Genomic DNA, 16,722 nt, shown 5'->3' with positions numbered 1-16,722 from the left:
TCAGTATAAAAATTTAAATAAGATGTAGAAATTGGAATTATAAAGCTTTTTAGCAAAATGAAAATCTAGAAATTGTTACACCTGGTCAAAATGAAAATGAGAAAGAGGCCTGAAACTTTGGGGATTGGATAGCCAATGTGATAAAATACAGTAGGAAACTGAGGGAGATAACTTGGTTGGAAGAACCTAGAGTGCAAGTCACCTATTCTGGCTGTTAACAAGAATAATTTAGGTACACAGACAGACAGGCAGACACACACACACACATATACACAATACACACATATGCATTCACTTGAACAAGTCAAATGTAAATATAAAACATATCTCCATTAAAATTTTTGAATAAAGGTTAAAAAAACTCACCTCTCAGTGCACACACAATAACTCAGAGTCTGCAGAAAATTGGGGAGATTCAGGGACCTCACCTGCAACATTACATATGTCAACCACTGCCTCTTGAGCAGCAGAAAATGCTATTATGCAGATGTGCTGTTCAGAACCATGTCTAGCGTTACTTTTGCTTTCTGGAAAAGGTCTTTCCATCGTGCATACATGGTTTTCTACCTAGGAAGTAAAAATTGTTTTAAAGTTTATAAACAAAATGGATTTGCCCTCCATGAATGTGGTTGGAATTCTGGGTAACATGTCTGTTTTTATAAATTATATGTTCAGTTGATGGGGAAACCCTGAGAAGACACCTATATACCTTATTCTCATTCACTTGGCTTTTACAAACATCATAATTCTTCTTACAAAAGGACTGCCAAAGGCAATAGCAGCTTTTGATTTGAGAAACTTCCTAGATAATATAAGCTGTGAGATCATTGTTTACCTGGAGCAGTTGGCCTGTGGCCTGTCCATCTGCATCAGCAGCCTCCTCACTCTGGTCCAGGCCATTATCATCAGTCCCAGAGCATCTGGGTAGAGGACCCTCAGGCCAAAGTCTGCATGGCACATTCTTCCATTCTTGTCATTCTTTTGGATGCTCAGTGCTTTGATAAGTATGAACTTAATCCATTCCATCACAAGTACAGGTCTGAATATATCACAGCTGAAGAATAGTGACAACCATTGCTATTTTATTCTAGAAAGTCAGGAAATAAAATGGATTTTTCTTCCTCTCATGGTCCTGAGAGATGCAGTGTTTCAGGGTGCCATGGGAGGGGCCAGTGGCTACATGGTATTTCTTCTCCACAAGCATCACCAGCATGTTCTCTACCTTCTCAAATCCAAGCTTCTCTACAGAACTCCCCCAGAGCTGAGAGCTGCTCAAAGTGTCCTCCTTCTAATGCTCTGTTTTGTTTTCTTCTACTGGACAGACTGTGCCTTTTTTCTAATTTTAAGTCTCTCTTCAAGGGACAATAACCTAATGGCAAATACTTGAGAATTTCTGACCCTTGGTTATACAACTTTTAGCCCCTTGATGCTGATTCACAGGGATGGGCTTCTGGCTGAATGGTGTCATGCTCAGATGGAGAAATTGAGAAAATGTCTCTTATTTGTATGTTTAGTAAGTGTGGAAAAAACTCTCAGTTCTTCAATATTGTGGGTAAGGTCAAATCATCCAAAGAAGTTTAGGCAACTATTTGTTCTCAGACACTTTTCCTGGTCACTCAAGCCTTGAACTGAAAATTAATTGTAAGTTAAATCTGTAATCTTAGCAAATTACAGTAATATAGAATATTCTCCATTTTGTTACTATTTCAAAGGGATTTTTTTAAAAAACTTTTTTATGTTTGTATTCATTTATGGTGTATGCATAGGTTGCCTGAATTATGTCTGTGTAGCACATCCATGCCTGAGGCCTATGCAGTCTGAAGGATAGCATCACATGACCTGTGAGTGACTGGAGTTACACAGATTGTCCTGAACCAAAATACAGTTACTTTGAATTGAACCTGAGTCCTCTGGAAGACAGGCATGTGCTCATAACTACTGAGCCATCTCTCCAGCACCAAGAAAATGGTCTTAATTATGTTTTTAAAACTGATTTTTCTAATACCATGACTGGAAGCATCCAGATGAGTTTGGTAAGTTTAACAAGTTCATCGAAATTTTCTCATGTTAGTTTAAGAAATTCCCTATCTACTACCTGTCATAGTCTCACAAAGATCAGTGACCCAGTTATTAACAAGTTTAAAGATATGAGTGAAGCCAGAGGAAACTTAAGAACTTACTGCAGAACTTCTGAAACAATGCCGTATCCATGACAACCAGGATCTGAGTAATTTCATTTCAGTCCATGACCAGTATTTTTGCTGAAAGAAATTACTACAGATTCCATGTGCACAGATTTCCCTAATCACATAATACACTGGAGCAAATTGTTCTCCTTCATGTAATCTTCATGTAATTAGAAAGCATCCACATATAGAACAAACCCAATCTTCCCTTAGATGTAAGGAATCAAAACTCAGACCTCTTGAATGAGTGTTTCAAAGGAATTCTCCAGACTTCATCTACTAGATAACTTAACTTTGTTTCAACAAAAGGCTGTTTTAGAAACCTTTGGGACAGTCAGCTTTAATTATTGGAGTGTAGCTGGAAAAATGTGTTGTTTAATGTAATATTGAACCCTAAAATTACATTTAATTCTAAAGCACAAAATCAGTTTGGGGTTCAAATATAACCCAGGAAATATTAAGGTAGAGGAACAAAGACACACAAATTGGAAAAGAAAAGGCAATCCTAGGAGTTATTTTGCTTACCAAAGGGAAAGCTGAATCAATGTAGTGGTCCAGTGAGATGTCGCAGCAAGGAAAGCACTTGCTGTCTAGCTTGGCAACCTGATTTCCATCCTGAAACCATATGGTAGAAAGTCAGAACCAATTCCTAGGAATAGTCATCCACCTTCCACATGCACGCCATGGCAAATGTGTATGCCCAGACATACACACATACATGCATATAAAATGAGTGAAATTTTAAAGTTATATCAGAGACATAATAAAAGTTGAAGCACCACTAATGTTTGATATACTAAACACTTGAAACAACAGGTTCCTTGAGTGTTAGTGTATGTGGCATGGGTAATACACACACATTTTCAAGTGTCTGTGCATAGGATGTGGGTAAGGTTTATTGATTTAGTCCCTTTTAATTTGGAATTACAGGATGGAAATATGACAGAATAAAATAATAAAGGAAGGAATGAGTCAGAAAATAATTAGGTTCTATCCAGCAATGCTGCGGATTTGTATGATTAAACAAGAATTCAAGTGATATGATTTTCCAAATTCGGAGTTCAAAATATGTGGTTATAGGATTTAGACATTTGTTCTATATTATTAGTGTGGTGATTTGAATGAGAATGGTCCACATGGGCTTATATTTAAATGGTTAGTCATCAAGGAGGAACCAGAAGAAAGCAGTTTTAGTAGCTATGGCCTTGTTGGAGGAAGTATGTCACCTGGGGTGGTCTTAGGGGTTTTCAAAAACCTACGCCTGGCCAAGTCTCTCTCTTCATCTTCTCTTCTCTTCTCTTCTCTTCTCTTCTCTTCTCTTCTCTTCTCTTCTCTTCTCTTCTCTTCTCTTCTCTTCTCTTCTCTTCCCTTCCCTTCCCTTCCCTTCCCTTCCCTTCCCTTCCCTTCTCTTCTCTCTCTCTCTCTCTCTCTCTCTTCTCTCTTTCCAGATCAGGATGTAATGCTCAACTACATTTATTAATTCTTTTTATGAAACTGCTATAGTCCTGTTGCTAAAATCATAAAAAGACCCAAGACCAAAAAGAAAATTATGGATCAATATCTGTGATGATTTTTCACATAACAAATCCTGAAGACACTACCAGGAAATGTCTATATCTGATAGATACCATTAGCAGTGTAGCAGGATACAAAGCTAATATATGAAAATTGGTAGACTTTCTATATATACTATATAAAAAAGGCAAACCTAGTGAGAAACAAATCAGAGCAACATTACCTTTAACAACAGCCAAAATTTAGGATAACTTTAAGTTAGTGACAGATTTGTATAATAAAGACATTAAGACATGGAAGAAATAAATTAGACACCAGAAGGTGCAAAGACCCTCCCATACTCACGGCAGTCCAGGATTAATATTTTGAAAAGTGGTCATCCTGCCAAAACCAATTAAAGATTTAATGTAATCCCTCAAAAAGCCTCAACACAATTCTGAGAAATCTAAAAGTCAGTTTTCAAATTTCATATGAAAAAAATTTAAAAGCCAGAATAGATATACACAACGGTGAGTAATTAAAAAAAAAAAAGAATAGGTGGAGGTATCAATGTCCCAGATTTCAAGTTATATCACAGTCCTATAGTAAGAAAACAAAAGTCACCCTTCCAGTCCCTGCCAGCACCAGGGTAGCTTGGGCGCAGAGTCAGCTGACACCCGAAAGCTACCCACAAGACCCGCAACAAGATCTTAAGACCTCTGGTGAGTGGAACACAGCTGCTTCTTCAATCCAATCACTTAGAGCCATATACTGCAGTAATTAGGGAAGCAGAAAACCTGGCCTGATCAGGGGCACAAGTCCCTTCCAGTCCACGCCAGCACCAGGGTAACTTGGGCCCGGAGTCTGTGGACACCACCCGCAAGCTGCCCACAAGATCCACCACAGGATCTTAAAACCTCTGGTGAGTGGAACACAGCTGCTGCTCCAATCCAATCACATGGGACCTGAGACTGCATTAATTAGGGAAGCAAAAAACCCTGATCAGGGGCACAAGTCCCTTCCGGTCCATGCCAGCACCGGGGTACCTTGAGGGTGGAGTCTGCGGACACCACCAAGGTATAAACAGGACCCTCCACGGGATCTTAAGACCTCTGTGAGTGGATCACAACTTCTGCCAGGAGGCAGGTTCGAACACCAGATACCTGGGCACCTTTCCTACAAGAGGAGAGCTTACCCACAGAGAGTACTCTGAACAATGAAACTCAGGAGAGAGCTAGTGTCCAATGTCTGCTGATAGAGACTAACATAAACACCTGTGGAACAAGATCTGACCAGAGACAACTACAACAACTAACTCCAGAGATTACCAGATGGCAAAGGTAAACATAAGAATCTTACTAACAGAAACCAAGACCACTCACCATCATCAGAATGCAGCACTCCCACCCCACCCATTCCTGGGCACCCCAACACACCGGAAAAGCTAGACCCGGATTTAAAAGCATACCTCATTATCCCGAGCTTTTGTTCCCACCGGCAAGAACACACTTGGGACAACCGGAATCTTCTGCAACAAAAAGCTTTATTGCTTCTTCAAGAGGGAAGACACCAACCCCAGAAAATGGAGTTGCTTATATAGCCCTCAGCCATGGCATTTCAGCACCTGACATGGCGTGTCAGCTCCTGATTTGTTGCTCGCCCATCACCCCACTATTACGCCCCGAGAATGGTCAGTGACTAGGAGTGAGTTCACTCTCGCACCTGCGTACAAGGCTTGTTTACTAGTTAGGCACAGCGGAGGCCAGCGCCATCTTTTAATGGTAATTGCTCACGGCACGACTCTCCACAGCAATTGCTCCCAGCACGGCTCTCCACACCTCATGATGATGGTAGAGGACATCAAGAAGGACATTAATAACTCACTTAAAGAAATACAGGAAAACACTGCTAAACAGGTAGAAGATCTTAAAGAGGAAGCACAAAAATCCCTTAAAGGATTACAGGAAAACACGAAAAAACAGGAGATGGAATTGAATAAAATCATCCAAGACTGAAAAAGGGAAGTAGACACAATAAAGAAAACCCAAAGTGAGGCAACGCTGGAGAAGGAAATCCTAGGAAAGAAATCTGGAACCATAGATGCAAGCATCAGCAACAGAATACAAGAGATGGAAGAGAGAATCTCAGGTGCAGAAGATTTCATAGAGAACATCGGCACAACAATCAAAGAAATATAAAATGCAAAAAGATCCTAACTCAAAACATCCAGGAAATCCAGGAAACAATGAGAAGACCAAACCTACAGATAATAGGAGTACATGAGAATGAAGATTTTCAAATTAAAGGGCCAGCAAATATCTTCAACAAAATTATAGAAGAAAACTTCCCAAACCTAAAGAAAGACATGCCCATTAACATACAAGAAGCCTACAGAACCCCAAATAGACTGGACCAGAAAAGAAATTCCTCCCGACACATAATAATCAGAACAACAAATGCACTAAATAAAGATAGAATATTAAAAGCAGTAAGGGACAAAGGTCAAGTAACATATAAAGGCAGGCCTATCAGAATTACACCAGACTTTTCACCAGAGACTATGAAAGCCAGAAGATCCTGGACAGATATTATACAGACACTAAGAGAACACAAATGCCAGCCCAGGCTACTATATCCAGCCAAACTCTCAATTACCATAGATGGAGAAACCAAAGTTTTTCACGACAAAACCAAATTCACATATTATGTTTCCATGAATCCAGCCCTTCAAAGGATAATAACAGAAAAAAAAAATACAAGGACGGAAACCACGCCCTAGTAAAAAGCAAGAAAGTAATCCCTCAACAAACCAAAAAGAAGACAGCCACAAGAACAAAATGCCAACTCTAACAACAAAAATAAAAGGAAGCAACAATTACTTTTCCTTAATATCTCTTAATATCAATGGACTCAATTGCCCAATAAAAAGACATAGACTAACAGATTGGCTACACAAACAGGCCCCAACATTCTGCTGCTTACAGGAAACCCATCTCAGGGAAAAAGACAGACACTACCTCAAAGTAAAAGGCTGGAAAACAATTTTCCAAGCAAATGGTCTGAAGAATCAAGCTGGAGTAGCCATTCTAAATATCAAATAAAATTGACTTCCAACCCAAAGTTATGAAAAAATACAAGGAGGGGCACTTCATATACATGAAAGGTAAAATCTTCCAAGAGGAACTCTCATTTTTTAATATCTATGCTCCAAATGCAAGGGCAGCTACATTCATTAAAGAAACTTTAGTAAAGCTCAAAGCACACATTGCACCTCACACAATAATAGTGGGAGACTTCAACACCCCACTTTCATCAATGGACAGATCCTGGAAACAGAAACTAAACAGAATCACAGTGAAACTAACAGAAGTTATGAAACAAATGGGCTTAACAGATATATCTACAGAACATTTTATCGTAAAACAAAAGGATATACCTTCTTTTCAGCACCTCATGGTACCTTCTCCAAAATGGACCATTTGTATAATTGGTCACAAAACAGGCCTCAGCAGATAAAAAATATTAAAATTGTCCCATATATACTATCAGATCACCATGGACTAAGGCTGATCTTCAATAATAACATAAATAATAGAAAGCCAACATTCATGTGGAAACTGAACAACACTCTCCTCAATGATACCTTTGTCAAGGAAAGAATAAAGAAAGAAATTAAAGACTTTTTAGAGTTGAATGAAAATGAAGCCACAACATACCCACACTTATGGGACACAATGAAAGCATTTCTAAGAGGAAAACTCATAGCTCTGAGCGCTTCCAAAAAGAAACTAGAGAGAACACATATTAGCAGCTTGACAACACACCTAAAAGATCTAGAACAAAAGGAATCATATTCACTTAAGAGGAGTAGATGGAAGGAAATAATCAAAGTCAGGGGTGAAATCAACCAGGTAGAAACAAGAAGAACTATTCAAAGATTCAACCAAAGGAGGAGCTAGTTCTTTGAGAAAATCAACAAGATAGATAAAGCCGTAGCCAGACTCACTAGAGGACACGAGGACAGCACCCTAATTAACAAAATCAGAAATGAGAAGGGAGACATGACCACAGATCCTCAAGAAATCCAAAACACCATCAGATCCTTCTACAAAAGGCTATATTCAACAAAACTGGAAAACCTGGATGAAGTAGAAAAATTTCTAGACAGATACCAGGTACCAAAATTAAATCAGGATCAGATTAATGACCTAAACAGTCCTATATCCACTAAAGAAATAGAAGCAGTCACCAATAGTCTCCCAACGAAAAAAACAAAAAACAAAAAAACAAAAAAACAAAAAAAACCACGAAGGACCAGATGGGTTTAGTGCAGAGTTCTATCAGACCTTCAAAGAACATCTAATTCCAATTCTTCTCAAACTATTTCACAAAAAAGAAACAGAAGGTACTCTACCAAATTCATTCTATGAAGCCACAATTACTCTGATACCTAAACCACAGAAAGACCCAACAAAGATAGAGAACTTAAGACCAATTTCCTTTATGAATATCAATGCAAAAATACTCAATAAAATTCTCGCTAAACGGATCCAAGAACATATCAAAACAATCATTCATCCTGACCAAGTAGGTTTCATTCCAGGGATGCAGGGATGGTTTAATATATGGAAATACATCAACAAAATCCACTATATAAACAAACTCAAAGACAAAAACCACATGATCATCTCAGTAGATGCTGAGAAAGCATTTGACAAATGCCAACACCCATTCATGATAAAAGTCTTGGAGAGATCAGAAATTCAAGGCCCATACATAAACATAATAAAAGCAATCTACAACAAACAAGTAGCCAACATCAAACTAAATGGAGAGAAACTCGAAGCAATCCCACTAAAATCAGGGACAAAACAAGGCTGCCCACTTTCTCCCTACCTATTCAATATAATACTTGAAGTCTTAGCCAGAGAAATTTGACAACAAAAGGAGATCAAGGGGATACAAAGTGGAAATGAAGAAGTCAAAATGTCACTATTAGCAGATGATATGATAGTATATAAAAGTGACCCTAAAAATTCCACCAAAGAACTCCTAAACCTGATAAACAGCTTCAGTGCAGTAGCTGGATATAAAATTAACTCAAACAAAAAAATGCTCTCTCTCTACATAAAGGATAAACAGGCTGAGAAAGAAATTAGGGAAACAACACCCTTCACAATAGTCACAAATAATATAAAATACCTGGGAGTGACTCCAACAAAGGAAGTGAAAGATCTGTATGATAATAACTTCAAATCTCTGAAGAAATAAATTGAAGAAGATCTCTCACTCTCATTGATTGACAGGATTAATATACTCAAAATGGATATTTTGCCGAAAGCAGTCTAGAGATTCAATGCAATCCCCATCAAAATTCCAACTCAATTCATCACTGAGATAGAAAGGGCAATTTGCAGGTTCATCTGGAATAAAAAACCTAGGATAGCAAAAACTATTCTCAGCAATAAAAGAACCTTTGGTGGAATCACCACACCTGACCTAAAGCTGTACTACAGAGCAATTGTGATAAAAACTGCATGGTACTGGAACAGCCACAGACAGACAGATCAATGGAATAGAATTGAAGACCCAGAAATGAGCCAACACACCTATGGTCACTTGACCTTTGACAAGGGAGCTAAAACCATTCCAGTGGAAAAAAGACAGCATTTTCAACAAATGGTGCTGGCACAACTGGAGGTTATCATGTAGAATAATGCGAATTGGTCCAATCTTATCTCCTTGTACAAACCTCAAGTCTAAGTGGATCAAAGAACACATAAAACCAGAGACACTGAAATTTATAGAGGAGAAAGTGGGGAAAAGCCTTGAAGATATGGGCACTGGGGTAAAATTCCTCTACAGAACAGCAATGGCTTGTCCTTTAAGATCAAGAATTGACAAATGGGACCTCATAAAATTGCAAAGCTTCTGTAAGGCAAAAGACACTGTCAATAAGACAAAAAGGCCACCAACAGATTGGCAAAGGATTTTTACCAATCCTAAATCTGATAGGGGACTAATATTAAATATGTACAAAGAGCTCAAGAAGCTGGACTCCAGAAATGCAAATAACTCCATTAAAAAATGGGGCTCAGAGCTAAACAAAAATTCTCAAGTGAGGAATACCGAAGGGCTGAGAAGCACCTGAAAAAACGTTCAACATCCTTAATCATCAGGGAAATGCAAATCAAAACAACCCTGAGATTCCACCTCACACCAGTCAGAATGGCTAAGATCAAAAATTTAGGTCACAGCAGATGCTGGTGAGGATGTGGAGAAAGAGCACCACTCCTCCATTGCTGGTGGGATTGCAAGCTTGTAAACCACTCTGGCAATCAGTCTGGTGGTTCCTCAGAAAATTGTACATAGTACTACTGGAAGATCCAACAATACCTCTCCTGGGCATATATCCAGATGTTCCAACTGGTAATAAGGACACATGCTCCACTATGTTCATAGCAGCCTTATTTGTAATAGCCAGAACATGGAAAGAACACAGATGTCCCTCAACAGAGGAATGGATACAGAAGATGTGGTACATTTACACAATGGAGTACTACTCAGATCTTAAAATCAATGAATTTATGAAATTCTTGGGCAAATGGATTTATCTGGAGGATATCATTCTTAGTGAGGTAACCCAATCACAAAAGAATTCACTTGATATGCACTCACTGATAAGAAACTTAGAATACCCAAGATACAATTTACAAAACACAAGAAAATCAAGATGAAGGAAGACCAAAGTGTGGATACTTCATTCCTCCTTATAATAGGGAACAAAACACCCATGGAAGGAGTTACAGAGACAATGTTTGGAGCTAAGACGAAAGCATGGATCATCCAGAGACTACCCCACCTGGGGATCTATCCCATAATCAGCCACCAAACGCACACACTATTGCATATGACAGCAAGATTTTGCTGAAAGGAGCCTGATATAGCTGTCTCAAGTGAGCTATGCCAGTGCCTGGCAAATACAAAAGTGGATGCTCACCGTCATCTATAGGATGGAACACAGAGCCCCCAATGAAGGAGCTAGAGAAAGAACCCAAGGAGCCGAAGGGGTCTGCAACCCTATAGGTGAATCAACAATATGAACTAACCAGTATCCCCAGAGCTTGTGTCTCTAGCTGCATATGTAGCAGAAGATGTCCTAGTCGGCCATCATTGGGAAGAAAGGCCCCTTGGTTCTGGAAACTTTATATGCCCCAGTACAGGGGAATGCCCAGGCTAAGAAGTGGGAGTGTGTGGGTAGGGGAACAGGTCAGGGGAGGGTATAGGGCACTTTCAGGATAACATTTGAAATGTAAATAAATTTTATATATATATACCTTAGCCTAGCCTACCAGGAACATGTAAATAAGAGAAGGAATAAGAGAAAACAAAACCGATCGATTGCCATGAGAACTACAGCCTAATATTTTGCTCTGACCAAGAGTTTCACAACAGGATCCAGGAGACCCCCCTTCTTTTGAAGTCTAATCCTCAGTGTGTGGAACTTTTCACACAGATTCTTCTTGAGTTGGTGTGGCATCTCCCCCTTTTTTATTTTTAAATTGAAGCTCATATATATATATATCTTTGTTTGTAGAAATGGAGGAAAAGACTAGTCGGAAGATGACTGAAAAAATAAGGAGAAGAATTATTATTCCTGTAGCCACGGTGGCAAAAATGATCCAATGTAGCCAACTAACAGGGTTTAATGACCATAAATCAAAGCTAATAGATTGAGCCAAATTTTCTATATCAGTAGATTCAACATGTGCTTTGCTCATAGTGTAGATTTGGGCTTGTAATAGAGCCATATCATGAGTGATATCATTGTCTTTCCAAATTCCCAACAAATGATTTTTAGTAAAATTCCAATTATGACTTTCATTATAAGTAAATTGCATTACACATATGTACTGAAAGCTTACATGGCACTTGGTAGACAGCTGAACTTTAATATTTTCCACTTCTTGTCCTAGTGCCAAAACTACATCCTATAAAGCATGAAGTTTTACTTCTAATTTTTTATCTATACTTCATTGCCTTGCAAGTATTAAAGAGACATTTTCATTTAAGTCATCAACAAATGTGACGTTTTCATACCTGAGACTAAGTTGACTGTTGACACTGTAAGTGAAGTAAGGATGGCTATTAGAGCACTGCAGGACTTAAGTAACAAGGGAAGGGAGTATCAACAACAAATTGGAATCAGGAGATGGTGAAGGAAGGAGACAAGACAAAAAATTCTGTTCAAGTCTCATTTATTCTAGGGAAACAGAGGGCTTATAGAGCTCAAAACCACAAATGGTATTTGCCCAGGTGCATGGGCCAAACCAGTATTATCACGTTGTTACATATTAAGGTAAATGGAATGTCCCAATTGTAATGTGTCCAGAAAGGAATGCCCTCATTGTAAAAGGTCCCTAGTCAATTATGGAAGCAAGATAGCAGAAGAAACAAAAGAGTTTTTGTTAATAGATGATGGCCCTGGGACAAGGTGAAGACTGGGTTTCCAGGGGTTTTGAGCTTCATCAGGTTCCCCCCCACACCTTTTTTGTATACAGAAACAAGGCATACTTAAGATGGCAATGTCTAAATCAGCTTCATCCTCGAGACTTCCAGGCGACTGTGCCTGTCTTAGGTCAGAGAGGTTGTAAGGACAGTCATTCCCAGAATGGTCTGACCTGTAATAGGGAGGACCCCATGAGCTTAGCAGGGTTCCTTGTCTTAGGATGCCATTCATACTAAGGGTGGCTTCATCCTCCCAGTCGCCCATCTCTGGCTAGCCAGTCCATTGCACTGGAAAGGTGAAGGGCCAAACATGAGCTGGGTTATATTAAGGGCTGTTTGTAAGAATGTCATCAAAACCATTTCTCAAATCTGACGTTTCCAGCAGGTGGTAATGAATCTGCAAGGGTTGGGCCTTAATTGCATCCATTTGTCCCTTAATAAAGCCTATAATATTATTAAAAGAAAAGGTCTTAGCCATAGTAGAATTAGAAAGCCAAGCACTGGATCAAGGAAAGGGAGAAGGTAAGGCAGAATTCCATTCCAGGTGCTCCACGTGGAGTTATCAAAGAGATTGGGAACCTTAACACATGCATTAACATCCATTTGAAATCCAGATCCTGTCCCAATTTTATCTATTGATAACATAACATCATAGAGAACTGCAGCCAACTTTCAACTGTCTCTAAAAATGTTCAGAACCAGCCTTCCAAGTGAAGACTGTTATTTCCAATATTGGATTAATTTCTAGACCAGTCCATGATTGAGTCAGAATAACTGGTCACATTAAAGGAGAGAGAAGAGTCATCATAACTTTTCTTTTAGATCAAGGTTTTGAAGGCAGTTTTCACAGTCTCCATATTCTCTGTCCTAGAAGGTGTAAAAGCTTGAAGCAAGGCAGCGTGTCCAATCTGGGATATAGGCAAGCAAAGGTGGGTCAGGAATATAAGCCCAAAACAGCTTTCCTGTCACTATTGTCAGGGCACTCAGCAAGCTCACAGGTCAACATCATTCTTTATCCCAGCATCAGCATGAATCACCAATCACTCTGGCAGCTAGCATGCTCCTTCAGCATCCTGCAGAGAAAAACAAACAAACATGCTCTTTTCCTCATATTAAATACCTGATCATTTGTGTAATTGTGTGTGTGTGTTTTTTCCTGGTTTTAAGCTTAGGGGGTTCTCTTGAGGGAGGGAGCATAACACAAAAGAGCAAACATAAAGTAAGGTGTGTAGGGAGGTATGGAGAATATGTAAGGTGATGGGAGAAGGAAATTATCTTATCAAAATACATTGTACAAAAATTTTTAAGAAAATAACATCAGAAAAAATACTTAGGAGCAACTATAGAGCATGTAGCAGTCATTCAAAGTAGTGCTGAGAGCAGAGCAGATCCACAGTCTCCTAGTTATTGTGTCTGAACATGACACTGAAGATTACTCTTGGCTGTAGTACTGAATGAGACTTTATTATTACTAAATAATATACTTAAAGTTATAGAAAAAGTGATCACTTTGGATTATCAAAGTAGTCCTCCATTTGTGGGTATATGGAGGGAAAGAGGCAAGACTGGAGTTAAGTCCAAAAACCCAGAACCCCATGAGCACTGTTCATCACCCTTCTCCTTATCCAAAGATACTGTAATTAGGATCATAAAGTTTCCAGGTTCAGCAAATGACAGAGCACCAGGCAAAAGGCAGAGCTGCCCTCAGGAATAAAGACAGAAGAGCCTTTTCCCCTGATTAAGCCAAATTCATAGTGGGGACATTCTGATACCATGCTTGAACACAAGAACTTGAGGTTGATAAACAGGGCTTGACTGTGCTTTGAGGACTCCCACCCTGAGCCCTGCATATACTGCACAGGTGAGGGCTGCCATGTCATGGTGGATGGGGCTCCTTGAGACTGAAAGAAATTTGTGGAGGTCTGATGTATCAGGGAAAAGGATGTGGACTCCCTGTCCACTCGGTGACAGGATTCAGGGAGAAGATGGTAAATCATTCCCTACATGCAATCCAGAATTTTCTCAGTATCCAGACAGACACTGTGTGTGTATGTGCACTGGAAGTGATCCGATTCTTACATAGGACAGGGAGTGGTAGGAGGCAGAGGCACCTGCAGTGCAACATGGAGTAGGAAGTTCTTGCTCCCGTAGCTTCTGCACAATATGTGTGATTTGCCTCCAAAGACTGAGGACTTTGATCTGGGCTGTGTAACTTATGGTAACTTCAGTCCTTTGTAGATAGACTAGGCTTTCTTTCTTTATCGTGATTTCACTTATTGTAAATTTCTTCTTTTCTAAAGCTAATGTAAACCATAGAGATATGATAATTGTGGATAAAACTGCTATGAGGTTACTTACTAATTCTCACATCCTACTTTAGAAAACTGACACTTTGTGTTATGTGTGCTAGTTCATTGACTCTCTAAAATATACATATACTGTACAAAACATAATTTACATAGAAAATAACTTTTTAAAAAGCCAACATAATATGCTCAAAGTGATATATAAAAATCGGGAAATCCAAAACTTTAATTCACAGTGGGTGGTCACAAAGCATGTTCTGGAGAATCCTGACATTTCTATCTAAAGCTCTGGTATTCCCTAAAATATATGACCTTTCACCACATCAGAACCATGATTTAACTGGTTGAGCACACTGTGAATTTATTTATTCTAGCATAGTAGAGGTAAGAAGCTTGTGAAAGCTACTTAAAAATGTACATACGTGGACTGAAGAGAAGGCTCAGGGGGTAAGAACACTTACTGCTCTTGCAGAATTCCTAGATTCAATTACAAGCTCCCATATGGAAGCTAACAACCTGTGCAATTCCAGTTTCAGGGATCCAAGGCCTTTCTCTGGCCTCTGCAGGCCCCAGGAACAAGAGTGGTGCACAGACATATATGCAAACAAAACACATAAACAAACAACAAAAAAAGGACCAGCATTAAAAAGAAATAAAATATAAATTTCTGTCAGACAGTTCCTGAATAGATGAAAATGTATAATTTTTGTATTCTGGAAGTAAGGCTATTCAGAAAACAAAACTAACTTCCTCAATGCAGTACATATTATTGATATCTCAAAAATCTTTAAAAATACAACATAACTTGTGTACTAAAGCATCTGTCAGGACTCCTCAGCATAGAGTGAATAGAAGCAGGCTAACAGACACCACAGTCCTGAGACTCAGGGAAATTGTAGGCAATACAAGTGTGTACTCTGGGTAACACTGAGCTATGAAGGATCCTGGCTGGAAATCAGATTACAGAGAAACATTACATATACCACTGTCACAATACTTATACCCTATCACAGGGTAAGTTCCAGTATTTCATGGGCTTAGGAGGAGTTGAAAGTAATTCAGAGATAAATTTGGTAAACAGCATCTAATTAATCTATGTGTTGCTTATTGCCAAGGTCAATTTGGAGTTGGACACAAAGAAAATTCACATGACTTGCCATGGAAAGCGACCCTAATTAGGCAAGTATTGCCATTCTTTGGATTAGCTTCTGTGGGACGCCTGACTCGCCAGCAAGAAAGACACCACAATAGGATCCTTCTGCACACGTTTATTGGACTGCGCATTGACTGTGTAGGCGAAAGACTCTGAGCCCTGGGCCTCTCACTCTTATATGCTATCAGTTCCCATCCACTCACAGCAGGCCACATCACCTCACCAGGTACGCAGCTTCAGCTAATCAGGGCAGCAGGGGCATATCTCCACCAAAATGGCTTCGCCAGTAACCTGGTACACCTGCGCAGCTCTCACGATGTTTGTGGTTAATATGAGGAAGTCAGGTGCAAGTCATACGACTTAGCTGCAGTCCCTGGAGCCTTCTTGGGACTGATGCCACACCTGCTTCCCACATTTCCCCCTTTTTTCTTTTTTGGCAGAGAGAATGTCTGTCTTAGATTGCCCCCTGCAGCAATGTCCCTTACCCGTCCTTGGGAGACAAACAGCATTGGTTTGATCCCTGTCTTAGGTTGGTGACATGCCCAGGGAGTCTTATCCGTCACTGACTACTTCTCTGTCATGCCAAGCCACACTTGGGGAGATTGTGTTTTCCTTGCGGCAGGTGCATCAAAAGGCCAGGATGTTGATTAATCTATGGCCAGATCTTAATTGCTGCAAGCAAGCCTCATGGGTGAAGGTAGAGGTCTGATCCCCAGTGTGCAAGCATAGGGACCTAACACAAAACCATCCCTTGGGCTCATCACCCAAAGAGGTCTTGGCCAGCTCCCGTGTCGTTTTTCCTGGGGGAAGGGAACTAGGACACTGAACCTTCATGCAATCAGACATGCCTTCCACAGGATGCCAACAGCAAGCTATCCTCTGTGCAGTGCTTAGCCTCGCAACCCATGGCATAATGCAGCATAATTTCTTTTAGAGTGGCAAACCGAATCTGAGGAGATTGTCCCGCCTCCACTGCAGCAAAAGCTTACGCTACCATGGCGAAAGTGCAGGCCTGCACACGCTGCACCTAACACATGTGCCAAACACACAACACACACACACTACTACAAGCATA

At 39.8% G+C, this 16,722-nt stretch overlaps 1 pseudogene; it reads left to right on the top strand.

Moving 5' to 3' along the window:
- The first annotated feature begins 589 nt into the window (after positions 1 to 589).
- On the top strand, positions 590 to 1,658 carry LOC110308471 (putative vomeronasal receptor-like protein 4; annotated as a pseudogene).
- The last annotated feature ends 15,064 nt before the right edge of the window (positions 1,659 to 16,722 follow it).

Source organism: Mus caroli, unplaced genomic scaffold, assembly GCF_978045245.1.
Source record: "Mus caroli unplaced genomic scaffold, Mus_caroli_1 scaffold_15, whole genome shotgun sequence".
Classification (NCBI taxonomy): domain Eukaryota; kingdom Metazoa; phylum Chordata; class Mammalia; order Rodentia; family Muridae; genus Mus; species Mus caroli.
This window is presented reverse-complemented; position numbering and strand designations above follow the sequence as displayed.